This window comes from Eucyclogobius newberryi, unplaced genomic scaffold (genome assembly GCF_026437365.1).
Source record: "Eucyclogobius newberryi isolate DKJ021-1_F unplaced genomic scaffold, fEucNew1.0.hap1 SCAF_2, whole genome shotgun sequence".
NCBI classification, from domain to species: domain Eukaryota; kingdom Metazoa; phylum Chordata; class Actinopteri; order Gobiiformes; family Gobiidae; genus Eucyclogobius; species Eucyclogobius newberryi.
This window is the reverse complement of record NW_027315834.1, coordinates 40,220,152-40,232,364: the sequence shown is the minus strand read 5'-3', so window position 1 is coordinate 40,232,364 and position 12,213 is coordinate 40,220,152. Positions and strand designations below refer to the sequence as shown.

At 41.5% G+C, this 12,213-nt stretch overlaps 1 long non-coding RNA gene across 1 annotated transcript; it reads right to left on the bottom strand.

Annotated features, from left to right (window-relative positions):
* Positions 1-797: 797 nt before the first annotated feature.
* Positions 798-1,584, bottom strand: LOC140367433 (uncharacterized). The gene is made up of 2 exons (XR_011928118.1): positions 1,283-1,584; positions 798-1,177 (listed from the first exon to the last, which is right to left on the bottom strand). It is a non-coding gene; the product is annotated as an uncharacterized lncRNA (long non-coding RNA).
* Positions 1,585-12,213: the final 10,629 nt, after the last annotated feature.

Genomic DNA, 12,213 nt, shown 5'->3' with positions numbered 1-12,213 from the left:
TATTTCCCAGGCAGCCACCTGCTGCTTTATGCTGTAAATTGGAATACAAATAAATAAAACGAGTAATTTCACATGTTATATTTTGCACTCACAAAAATACGAATAATTGACTTTTAGTAATTTGGCTGATAATATTTCTAGAATCAACCTTTCAAGCACATTCTTAATGACTGCACGATTTTAGTAGCCTTCAACCCGCATTCTTATGACTTTTAATGCTTTTAAGAGGCACACCAGCTTTAAAACTCTGTTCATCTTTCCTTAAGATAAACGAAATTTATTTATTTATAAATTTACTTACAGTGATTTAATGCTATTTTAATAGGCCCTAAATTTATGCTGTAGCTAAAACAGATCTGGATCATTTAAGTAAAAACATGGCGTGTCTTTAAGCTTTAAGTTTAGAAATAAAACACATGTAAACTTTGATAATAGATATTAATAACTCACTGCGTTTGTTTGCATCTGTAGAAACACAGCTTTTAATGTTAACACAAAAATACACCAAAATGGCTGGCATATTACGCACGTGTATATTTGACACTGAACAGATTACAATCTGAATTATTTTTTAGTAAATGGCTTTATAGTAATTGTTTCATTGTTATTTTTGATAAATTGTTCAAGAAATTACTATGTTTAACTGTTCAGTTCGTTATTTTAGATGAAACGTTTGGTCAAATATCTCACGTTGTTTCGTTATTCATTCTTATTTGTTGGACATTATTATTTGACTCTTCTAGCTTGAGCATGATTTGTCTTATGTAAAGCCTTTATTGTTCTCCACATGTGCTTCGTGCTGCATGTTTGTACTGTGTATGTGCTCTCTTTACACACACTATCATTTGAGCTTGAATAACAATTAGCCTGCTGGTATTTACTTGTTAGAAACTAATATTTGTTTTTTTCATCAAACATATTTGCTCGTTAATTATTTCATGAATGCTGTTACCATAATAATGCCTCAGTGTTCAGCTCCATCAGCCCTTTCCTGTGCTCGTGAGGCTGTGCGTAACGCAGGCCTCACTCTGGGACCACTCAACTTGCTGCTTCTACTCTTTGCCAAAGATCGTCGATCCATCGATGCTTTAAGTCGATATTTGCCATTTAGAACAAACAGTCTTGATTAGATCTTCGACAAAGTGTAAATACCAATCGGGCCAACCTCAACGCGCGGCTTGAAAAACATACATGAAGCAGGATCGGTTGACTTGACTTTATTGGCCCTTGGCTTTCGGGATTCTGTCCACAACATGCAAACATGGCTTATACTGGGTCTTACCTGAGTGCAACAGTTACAGAGCCACAGACTGGCTCTTTTGTGCGCGGAGGCCCTCGTTGTTGCTGTGGCGCTTGGCCAAACCACAGTGGTGAATAGAAGCCTGCAGCAACAGATGTCCATCCACAATTCTTGGGGATTACTTTGAGTTTACACAAGAATTGCGTTTGGACAATCAGTAGCTAAAGGCTCGTGCATAGTGCGCTGGTTTGAGGAGGAATGAAGTGTTAAAAGACGCGTCTGACCAGTGCAGGCCTACTGTGCACCTGCTAAGACTGTTAATGCCCTTTGACAGCGTTTGCTTGGGGCACTTTCGATTGCAAAACTGTGCGTTATTTCAGACACCTTGCTCAGCATTAGCTTGCCATTTCTATTCCAAAAAAATGGCTCCACTAGTACAAACTAAAACCAAGACAGAGCAGCCAGCTACAGCTCAAAGTATAATACAGCCCTACTTATTATTCAAATAAGATGCGTTCAACAGCGTTCAACACAAGAAACGAACACAAGGTCTACTACATTTTCTAAAACATGAAGATTAACAGCAAATAAATGCCTGTCGTGTCCCTTGCGGCCTTTGTTGTTCCAGAGCCTGTAGTTGTAAAGTTAAAGCCTTTCAAGTGGGAGTCTCTTCTCAACTCCGGGCCCTCAAGATGGCCATTGCATTTTTAAGTGAAATGTCATCTCCTCTTTGGCTCAAGAGCTTTTACTTTTCAAGTGTTTCAAAAGGATCGAAAGCGATGGCAGCAAACAGCGCAACTACTTTGGTATATTTCAAAGTCCTTGATGCCGGAGAAGCCATTTCTGCACCTGTGTGTAGTGACATCGATCTTGAAAGCAGTGTTCAGTTGTGACGCCTCGGGTTACACACAATGGCGTTCCACGCGCGAAAACACAAAACCCTTGTTTAAAAAAAAAATCATTGATATTCTTTCCCATAGTCGCCTAATAAAAAAGGAGGAAAGACATTAGTTCCATTGGCGCATCCTTGGTCCGGTTCCTTCGCTTTTCTCCAGCCGATGCTCGGTCCTAAACCCCGGCACTATCACTGAGCAAAGGAAGAGTCAAAAAGGCCGAGGACAGAGGAAGCAGCGGGCTGTAGCCCTCCGAACCGATGCTCCGTCCATTCATCCCGGTCCTCCTCCCCTGCTCCCGGTCCTCCTCCCCTGCTCCCGGTCCTCCTCCCCTGCTCCCGGTCCTCCTCCTCTGCTCCCGGTCCTCCTCTGCTCCGTGCTCTCTCAGAGGCGCGCTCTGACAGACTGGCTGCTCACTGGACGCACATCTCTCTGCGCTCTGCTTTTCTTGCGTCGCTTCACAAAAAGGCGAGAGAGGAGTGGAGCCGCTCCTCGCTTGGTACTGAATTTGAATAACACCACGGGGTGATAAATGTCCATTGTACTGCTTAAGTAATGAATCTGCGCTGTCCTCTGTGTCACACAGCCACGTGCGCGCGCACATACACACGCGCCAGCAGCTGCGATTGGGGACCAGCAGCGCGTCTTAAAGACACAACAGCCCCATTTTCTCCCTAAAAAGAGATTACAATCCCCACAGTGTTTACTCTCTGTGCGCGCTGCATGACGCGCAGTGCTGCTCTGTGGCGTGAGCAAACTCCGGTGCAACGCGGTGACAGCGCTGTGCAGAGGCTACTGTAGGCCCCTGACCATGGCTCCAGTGTAACATATGACACGAGACAGTGCTGTGGGGCCCAGGGACCTTTTGACAACCACACAGTGCCTCACTGTGCGACCTTTTCAGGCCAGAACACTGTATGTTGCAACAATCACCTCCGACCTATTGAAATATTTATGAGATTTACTCACACGTTGAAATAAAAATATGTGCATAGAGTCCAATAAATAAAATAAAACTATTTGTGTTACAAACCCATTCAACTAAATCATTTGTGTACAAAGCAGGCTATTATTTTAATGGAATGTCATGTTTACATCAGTCCAAAAATAATTTTCCCTTTATAATAAACAGTTTTACAGCAATGTATTCAATATGATACTTTTATTATTACTACTAGTGAAAGAAGTTGTCTTTTTTATAAACAGTTAAAAACTCTCTGACACACCTCCTTCCTTTGCCTCTCTAACTCCCCCTTCCCCCCATCTTCTCTGCCTGACTTTCTCTTTCTCTCTCCCTCTTTCATTCTCTCTCTGTCTCTGATTCTCCCCCCTTTTCTCTCCCTGCCTCCTTCTGATCCTCTTCCTCCCTCTCTCTCTCTCTCTCTCTCTCTCTCTCTCTCTCTCTCTCTCTCTCTCTCTCTCTCTCTCTCCCTCTGTGTCTCTCTGCTTTTCTGAGCCTCTCTGTGGATCTCTAGTGTTTCTCTAATAAATCATCCTGACTGGTCCCGCCCCAGGCACAGGGGGTCCTCCTCTTTAAAGCTCAATCCGTTTCCCCACCCTTTCATCGATGTGAAGAAGCCGAGTTAACCTCTGCTGAAGCGGGGGCCAGTGCCCTCTGTGCGGGGCCCGCCTCTCACTCTCACTCATTCACTGCTCTTTTTGCGGCTCAGGCCCAGAATCCTTCAGTGCTCTGACTCTGAAGCGGGAAACACAAGTCAAGAGGAGTCATTGCACATGACTCTGCTGCTGTCATGAGAATAAAGTTAAGGCTACACTATTTAACAAATGAGCCCATACTTTTTATAAATATATATGTCACACTGCAATGATTTAAATATCCAAAATAATGCATTGAGTCATCTTTCAAAAAAAAAAGTTGTCTTTCAAAATCAGCCTGAGAAAAAGAGTGGACACTATCGTTTTCTCAACTTTGTCAGAAATATTTAAAGAAAAAAAGTGATTTCAATCAACAGGACCCTTATTTTTTAACTTGTGTTTTAAAGCCATTTCACAGTTTAACTTGCATACAATACACATATATACACGATTTATAATATGAAGTCGAACGCACAACAGTGTTAATATTTTAGGTTAGTTATAGGACTGCATTGACAAACCCACTTTAAAGAATTGAACGTTTCATTTACACTAAATCATGAAATAAATTATAACTTTTTGCCCAACGTTAATGAACAATGTTTAAGTTTGAAAACAAGAAAATGTTAATCTATGATCAACTAAGAAGGGCTTATTCACTGATTGTCAACAACAACACATCTTATTCAGCTCCCAGTTGCATTTAAAAAGCTAAATTGCTGCTGCTTTTAATGCAATAAAATAAAACCAAGTATGGAAGTTGCACTTACACACAATTGAAATACTCAACATGTCACCCTTCATTGTCCCACATCTGCCTGCTTGGCCTGTGGAGTTCAAAGTAAACATGGGCACAGTTTCAAACCATCACAAACATGATCTCCATTCGGGCCGACGCAGTCTTCCTGGCGGCGCGGCTTTCATGTCGGCTGCAGCTCTTGGTGGTGTACAGCCGAGGGGGGAGAGTGTACACACAGACACAGCAGGGGCCACTGTGGTTCTCCCCATTCACAAATCAATGTTTAACCTGCTGGCTGAAAGGGCCTGGCGGGGGAGAGAGAGAGCAGGGAGAGAGGGGACCGTCCCGTCCACGAGGAGCCAGGACAAAAGGAGCTGGGGAATCCTGCACTCAGACCTCCGCCGGTTCAGGCATGTCCTCTTATTGCTGATGTGGGGCAGAGCACAGAGGTGAGGGGAAGTGTGTGTTATTGAGCTGTGTGCAGGACAATTCACTGTGGTAAGAAGAGCTTAGAGAAGACAAATCCAACAGACAATAGGTCCTTGAAAAGTCTGTGGACAAATACATTCTAAATCACTGATGGAAGCAAAAGTGAAGTGGAACGTAATGTGATTTTAATGGAGAAACTGCCATCCATCTCAGAAAATCACAAAAAATGAAAAAAACAAACAAACAAACAAACAAACATGTGAGTATTATCAGAGCCTTGCTAGAAATAATTTACAAATGCTTTTTACGTTTATTGAACAGGTGATTGTGATAGAAAAGTAAGTTGAAAATTCTGATGAAGTCACAATTGAACTGTTTTTTACCCTTATTACAATAGATGTGGCCACTCTTTGGTGAAGATAGCAGTGCAGTTCAGTCACAACATCTGAACAATATTTAAACAATACACATTAAAATATATTGTTCATCTAAACTTTCACAAATCATAGATTACATTTCAAAAGCTTCAAGACGTGCCAAAGTTAGTTACAATAACATTTGACTTTGGTATTACTTCATTTCTTATGAGTTAAAAACAATAGCAATATCACACCAAAAATCGTATCCTTATCAGATTTCTGGATGTATAAGACTATTGAAATGTCGTTCAACAGTTCAACAAATTATTTTTAAAAAATTGAAAATAATGTTGCAAAGAAAAAACTCTAAAGATGAATGTTAAAAATGATAAAAGAGTTATTTTAAAATCCATTACTTTGACTTTCAAATACTACAGTTATACTACTACTCATAAACATTGAATATCACTCACATGTCACCAGGTGTTTTTGATGATCTGATTTCTCTTGTACAGGTAAACTCTCATGATCTGATTTCTCTTGTACAGGTGAACTCTCATGATCTGATTTCTCTTGTACAGGTGAACTCTCATGATCTGATTTCTCTTGTACAGGTGAACTCTCATGATCTGATTTCTCTTGTACAGGTGAACTCTCATGATCTGATTTCTCTTGTACAGGTGAACTCTCATGATCTGATCTAACTGTCACTGACAGTGCAAATGTACAACTGAATAAATAGCTGAATGCTTGGGCTCTGGGACGTGCAGGTCGGATCACCTATCACCATATAGTCCGTCTCACCCTGGACACGGACTACATGAGCCACTCCCCTCAGGCAGGAGGCCACTCCCCTCAGGGAGGAGGCCACTCCCCTCAGGCAGGAGGCCACTCCCCTCAGGCAGGAGGCCACTCCCCTCAGGCAGGAGGCTACGGTCCATCCGGACCAGAACCTCCCACCACAAGAACAGTTTCTTTCCCTCTGCCTAAGCACCTTGTACTCACTGCACTGTCACTTCCTATTGCACTACTTAGCTTTATATTTTATTATGTACATATCACCACTTTCTAATTGCACTACATAACTTTATACTTTATATTCTATTATGTACACATCATGCCGGTTAGTATTCAGTGTTCAATGTTTTGTTGTGTGTGTTGCACCGAACCACAAGGACAAGTTCCTGTGTCTGTGAATTTTATTTAGATGGCAATAAATGGCAATAAACCCCATTCTGATTCTGATTCTAATAGTAGCTCTGGCAACAGTTAATCATGTTCTATATCACTACGCTGTGGACATCACCACAGCAACGGGTAAACAAATGAGGTGCTGTTAGGAGGGACTAGCTTCAACTAAAACAGAGATAAACAATCCCTCCCACAGCAAACAACAAACAGTTTGTCATATTCACGTATTAGTTATTGCAGTTTGTGGGACCATGGTGTAAGCGGATCAACAACGAGGAGCTGTGGGTTAAAACTATGTAACGCACGGCTCCTCATTGTTTGATCCTCACATAAATGTGACTTAGCATTTAGATCTGTTCTGGTTTACTTTGTGATTCACGTCAAGGACATAGACAAGGAAAAATATTTGCTAAACATTAAACATTCTTGTGCTCAACTTTTCAACATCAAAACAGTGTTGTACATAAATAACGTAAAAGTACATTTGTGAAGTAGCCATCTGACACGTGACAGTTTAAATGATATAACAGAGAAGAAAACAATACACGTGATCACACTGTAAGTTCACAGAGCAGAGCTGGTTCATTTCTGTGACATCCCCTAATATTTAGAGGGAGAACGTCAGTGATAGATCTGAGCCATGATGCACTACGAGGAGCATTAGAGCAGGCAGAGAATGGAAAGAACCAATTACAGAGCAACTGCTGCTCCAGTCTGCACCGTCTTAAGGCCATGACAGCCAGACACTTTTTTAGCTTTTATTAAGATTCCCCCCACTCAGCCCCCAAGTCGAGCTGCGCACTTAATATTCTTCTGCACATAATTCTCATTTGTTTCACTGACACCTCCAAGTTTTAAGCCGCTGCAAATGATGACCGGCTTATTGCGGTGATATGTGAAATGATTTTTGAAGTAGCCGCAGTGTAGTTTCCAGGTACAGTACGACAGGGACGTGCATTGACTGTAGTTGTAGAAGTGCACTGTTTTTGTTCCTTCCTTCATACGACCAACACAATGACATGTCATTTCAGTCCGTTTAGTTCAGTTTTGAAAGGAGTTTCCAAATGTCTGATCCATAAATGTTGAACCTTCTCATTGTTTATTTGGGTTAGGGATTTGGGAAGAATACTTAATAAATGTATTTAGTTACAGATGACTGAATAGCTGCATTCAAATGTATGTTGCAATGTATTTTGTTACTTTATTAGAGTTTATTCTGAATACTTACAATGTTTTGACATTGAGTTGCATTAAAACAACTTTTTAGTTTAATTACACTAATGAAAGAAGGAACTATTGCACATGCAGTCAATGTAAGAGCTGTGTTTGTATTCTTCTCAAAAATTCAGTGCTATGAGCTACTTGTGAGTATTTGGGTACATGTGGTAAGTTACTTCCCAACACTGTGTACCGGTATTTATGCTGGCAAAAAAGACTTTGTGCCAGTTTTTGTTTCATGTGGATAGGTCCAGAATTACCTTAGATAAATGTAAACCAGGTGAACAAATCTGCAACCGTGAATCCACCACCACCACATATTTCTGACCAGTTCCAGCTCAATAGTTATTTAATTTTATGTGTCATTTTAAATTTAAAGTGATGTGAACACAACCTGTCCTGGCCAACACACTGTATTTAAATTTGCACAAGTGAAGTGAGAGTTGCCCTATGATTGATCAGAAGTTTACTTTGGCCCCGGCTGAAATGAGCCCCGCGGTGACAAAGCGCAGCAGAATAATAGCAGGGATTAAAAGATTAAAAGAGGAATCTCCCATAAACGCAGAACTAAGTGTTTCCTGCTCCTCTCGTCTCTCTGCCACACACACACTCACACAGTCCTCCCCCCGAGCCCCGCCGCTGCCTAAACATCCCCCAGAATTCTTTGAGAGTGGCTGCGCTGTTGCTTGGCAACGGGCCGACGGACAGCGTCATTCAGGGAGCGGTGAGGAGATGAGGCAGAGGAGTCTCACTTTGAACGCACCGCACGCAAATGACACAAACAAGCCTCATTGAGAGCTGAGATCACATCTTTTACTACGTTGAGAGGAAACAGACGATTTAACATTTAAACCCGTTAACATGGGATCTAAAATACAATATTATGTCATGTACACTAGCAAACATGACAGCAGTAGAGAAGTTTTAATGCAGGAAAATAATGTAATATTACTACTACTAAGAATAGTGACCTAACCAGTATGAATTTGTTTTCAAGTGAATTTTAATTTGTATGTTGATTTGGGAGAGATCTATAGAAACAGTTGACAAAAAAACGTGTGACTTTAAGTGCAGATTTGTGAGTGTCTTTTGAATGCCATATTATTATACCTTTAGTCAACCAGGCGGTCCCGTTCAGAATCCCTTTTGCAAGACAGACCTGGCCAAGGCACAGACGTCACCACAGGACAGAACATCACAAAATATTACATTATAAAAGCAACTCCCTCAAGAAAAACATACACAATTCTCAATCACTACACCTTTTTTTTTTACACGTTTCTTGAACTTACCAAGAGACATAGAGCTTCCAATTTATTTTGTTGTGGTGTATGAATCAATACCATGCCATGGTACATAAAAGCTTCCAGCTCTGTGAGGCATCGAGGCACATACTACACCATGTATTTCCCATGAAGACACAAATCATATTTTCTAAAAAAGATCATCATTGAAAAAAGTAATTACAGTCCACAGTGTTTTGTATGCAAATGTGCTGTGAGTGAACTCCTTTAACGTGTGTAAAATCCAAACGATGAATGAACACAATAATACAAGACAGGGTTTGTCAGTTTTGCTATATATTTAATCATCGTATTTGCATCAAAGCACATTTGCCATCATAACAGCTACTTTTGATGGCAGTTTTAGCTCTGACAGATACTTTTATCATGGATTTTGTCTTAATATCTCCTTAATTATTAGTAGTGCGTATGTTATTATTGGATGTGCGTTTTCTGCAGGTTTTCACCATGTCTGACACGCATTTCTGCCCCGGGAATCATTGTCTTGTCCTTGTGAACACAAACATCTCAACACAGGCCGATGGCACCCGGATCCGCGCGCGCTCAAGTATCACCATTATCTTCCCACAAATATTCTCTTGATCCAACAACAACGTGTCACGCGATCCATGGCCTTTCCCTTTCCCGGGCTTTATCTCTCTCACCTGACATTTAAACTGTCAATTAAAAAACGAGTGCTGTCTGTGCGCGTCACTGTCCAGGGACTCAAACCTTTCTAACGGGCGGACGAGCGCGATTCGTTTGTTTGTTTCACTGTGGTTTCTAAACTTATCACGAAAACAGACTCATCATAAACACAAATCGCCGAGACCACACAATATGTCACAGTTTACCAGGTCGCGTGGATGTGCGTGAGCAGGCGCGTCCGGGCGCGTCTCCGGCTCTAAACGCTTAAAGGACGGGTCCATATAATATTCATGAGATGTGATAATGTAATCATAGTGCGATCACGGAGCTCATAATCAGATTACGCGTGGCATCGGCGGCAGCAGTTAGCCCGGGATCTGCTCTTTGTGCTGACTAAGAAGCTCCACAGTCAAGGGAACGAGACGATTTTTACTGAAGCAATCGCGCCTGAGTGCTGCCCCGGGATTGGCCGCCTGGGAATAAGAGACACGTCACAACACGCGTTACCGGAGCGTCCGTTTTGGGGTTTGCGGTGCGTTTGTGGCACTTTCAATAGTTGTTTGAGCTTGAAAGAGTAGTTTTGACATAGACTGGGCTTGATTGACTCCAATATTTTGCATGCATTTTATTCTACAGGTGGAAATATGGTTTTATGGTAAATTAAGTGGGATTTTTTTTTCCTCCAACAGGCCTTATCACTAACGTGCTTTACATATGATCTAAGATAATAATTCAATAACAACATGTTCTCTTCCTGGCCAGACAAATGCAAGATTATTGTAATAGGGCCATGGTAATAACAGCAATTTCCACATTAACGCTTTCATCTAAACATAATTATTGAATTGTTTACATTGTCGTGATTTGAATAATAGTTGAATGTAAATCAATGCAAAATGACACATATTATCGTTCTATTATAGTTAACATTATAAGTGGGCCCCCTCACCTGCCTGGAGGAGCTCTGCTAGATGAGCTTTGTCCCCCTGCACGGACTGTTCCTGACCTTAGGCGCTGTCTGCAAATGGATACGCGTCAGCCCTGGACCATATAGCCTGTCGTGGTTTAGGACAGTTTAGTCCTGGTTTAGTCCTGGTTTAGTCCTATTAGTCCTGTTTAGTCCTGGTTTAGTCTTGGTTTAGTACTGGTTTGGTACTGGTTTAGTACTGGTTTAGCACTTGACCATCTAGCCTGCCCTGGCTTAGCCCTGGTTTAGTCCTGGTTTAATAGTGGTTTAGTCCTGGTTTAGTCCTGGATCATCTAGCCTGTCCTGGTTTAGTCCTGATTTAATCATGGTTTAGTCCTGGTTTAGTTCTGGTTGAGTCCTGGTTTAGTCCTGGACCATCTAAAACCTGTCTGTCCTGGTTTAATACTGGTTTAGTGCTGGTTCAGTCCTGGTTTAGTCCTGGTTTAGTCCTGGTTTAGACCTGGTTTAGTCCTGGTTTAGTCCTGGTTTAGACCTGGTTTAGTCTTGGTTTAGTCCTTGTTTAGTCATGGACCATCTAGCCTGTCCTGGTTTAGTCCTGGTTCAGTTTGTTGGCGTATAGGGTCTCTCCTTCACTGTGGTTCTCCTCCATGTTTCTAGTTTTTTCCTCTGGGTTTTTTGTAGTTTTTGCAGCAGGCGGGTCTGGGCACAGGGTGCGCTCTGGGACAGTTTCTATTTGCATAGGGTTTTAACCCCTCTGCTTATCTATTAATGACCAATTACTGTGTCATTGTTTTATTTTCTAACTTTCTGTTGGTAAAATCAGCTACTTTGTTCATCCCTGTGAGGCAACTGCTGTGATTGTGATTTTGGCCTAATTAAAGTGAATTATTAACTACCATTTCACACTTATGAAAAATTAAAAGCCTAATCAGAATAATACGCATTTAAAGTCAAAAGTGTAACTTTCTGGAGGTGGAAAAGTCACCTGCATGTATCCTTGGAAATACAAAGTTAAAACCATACTTCGGAACATTCTTCATGAACATGGACATTTTATGCCAAATAATGTAGCTTAAGACATTTCCATGGAAACAAGCTGATACGAGTCAGTTGTGTGGACACGCAAGGCAGCTGCAGTAAGAACACAGGTTTTTATGAATTTTTTGTGCAATAAAAACATATTCCCCAAGTAAAAATATGCTTTCCTCTTAGTCCGTTTTAGGGGCAAAAGACACATAATGAGGTGTTAAGTAAGCAGGCAAGTATGAAGCCCACTTCCAATTTCCTTGTGCAGATTTCCAGAACACTCAGCTCTGACCCACATTCACACAGGCTTCAGTCCCAGAACATTGCCAGGTTTGCTCTGTTCACACTTAACCTGGCATTTGTCTCTCTGCCTCTGTCCCTGCATCAATGTGCCGCAGCATTTACACTGAAGGAGAATAGAACTTAACTGCATAGTGTAACCATGGAAACCAAGGTCGTAACCACCGAAATGAGCAGTGGTACTGGCAATCTTCATTCACACATAAGCCTTCCCTGCACTAGTCTCAGCTCTGGCTTCATTCACACATGTCACTGATCTGGAAAAAAAGCTTCACATGTGACTGCAGCTGGTGTTCAAATTCACATTATAACCCTACGTTTTCACAATACTTACGCTAAATGCTGTGTTTTCTGACGTGCGTT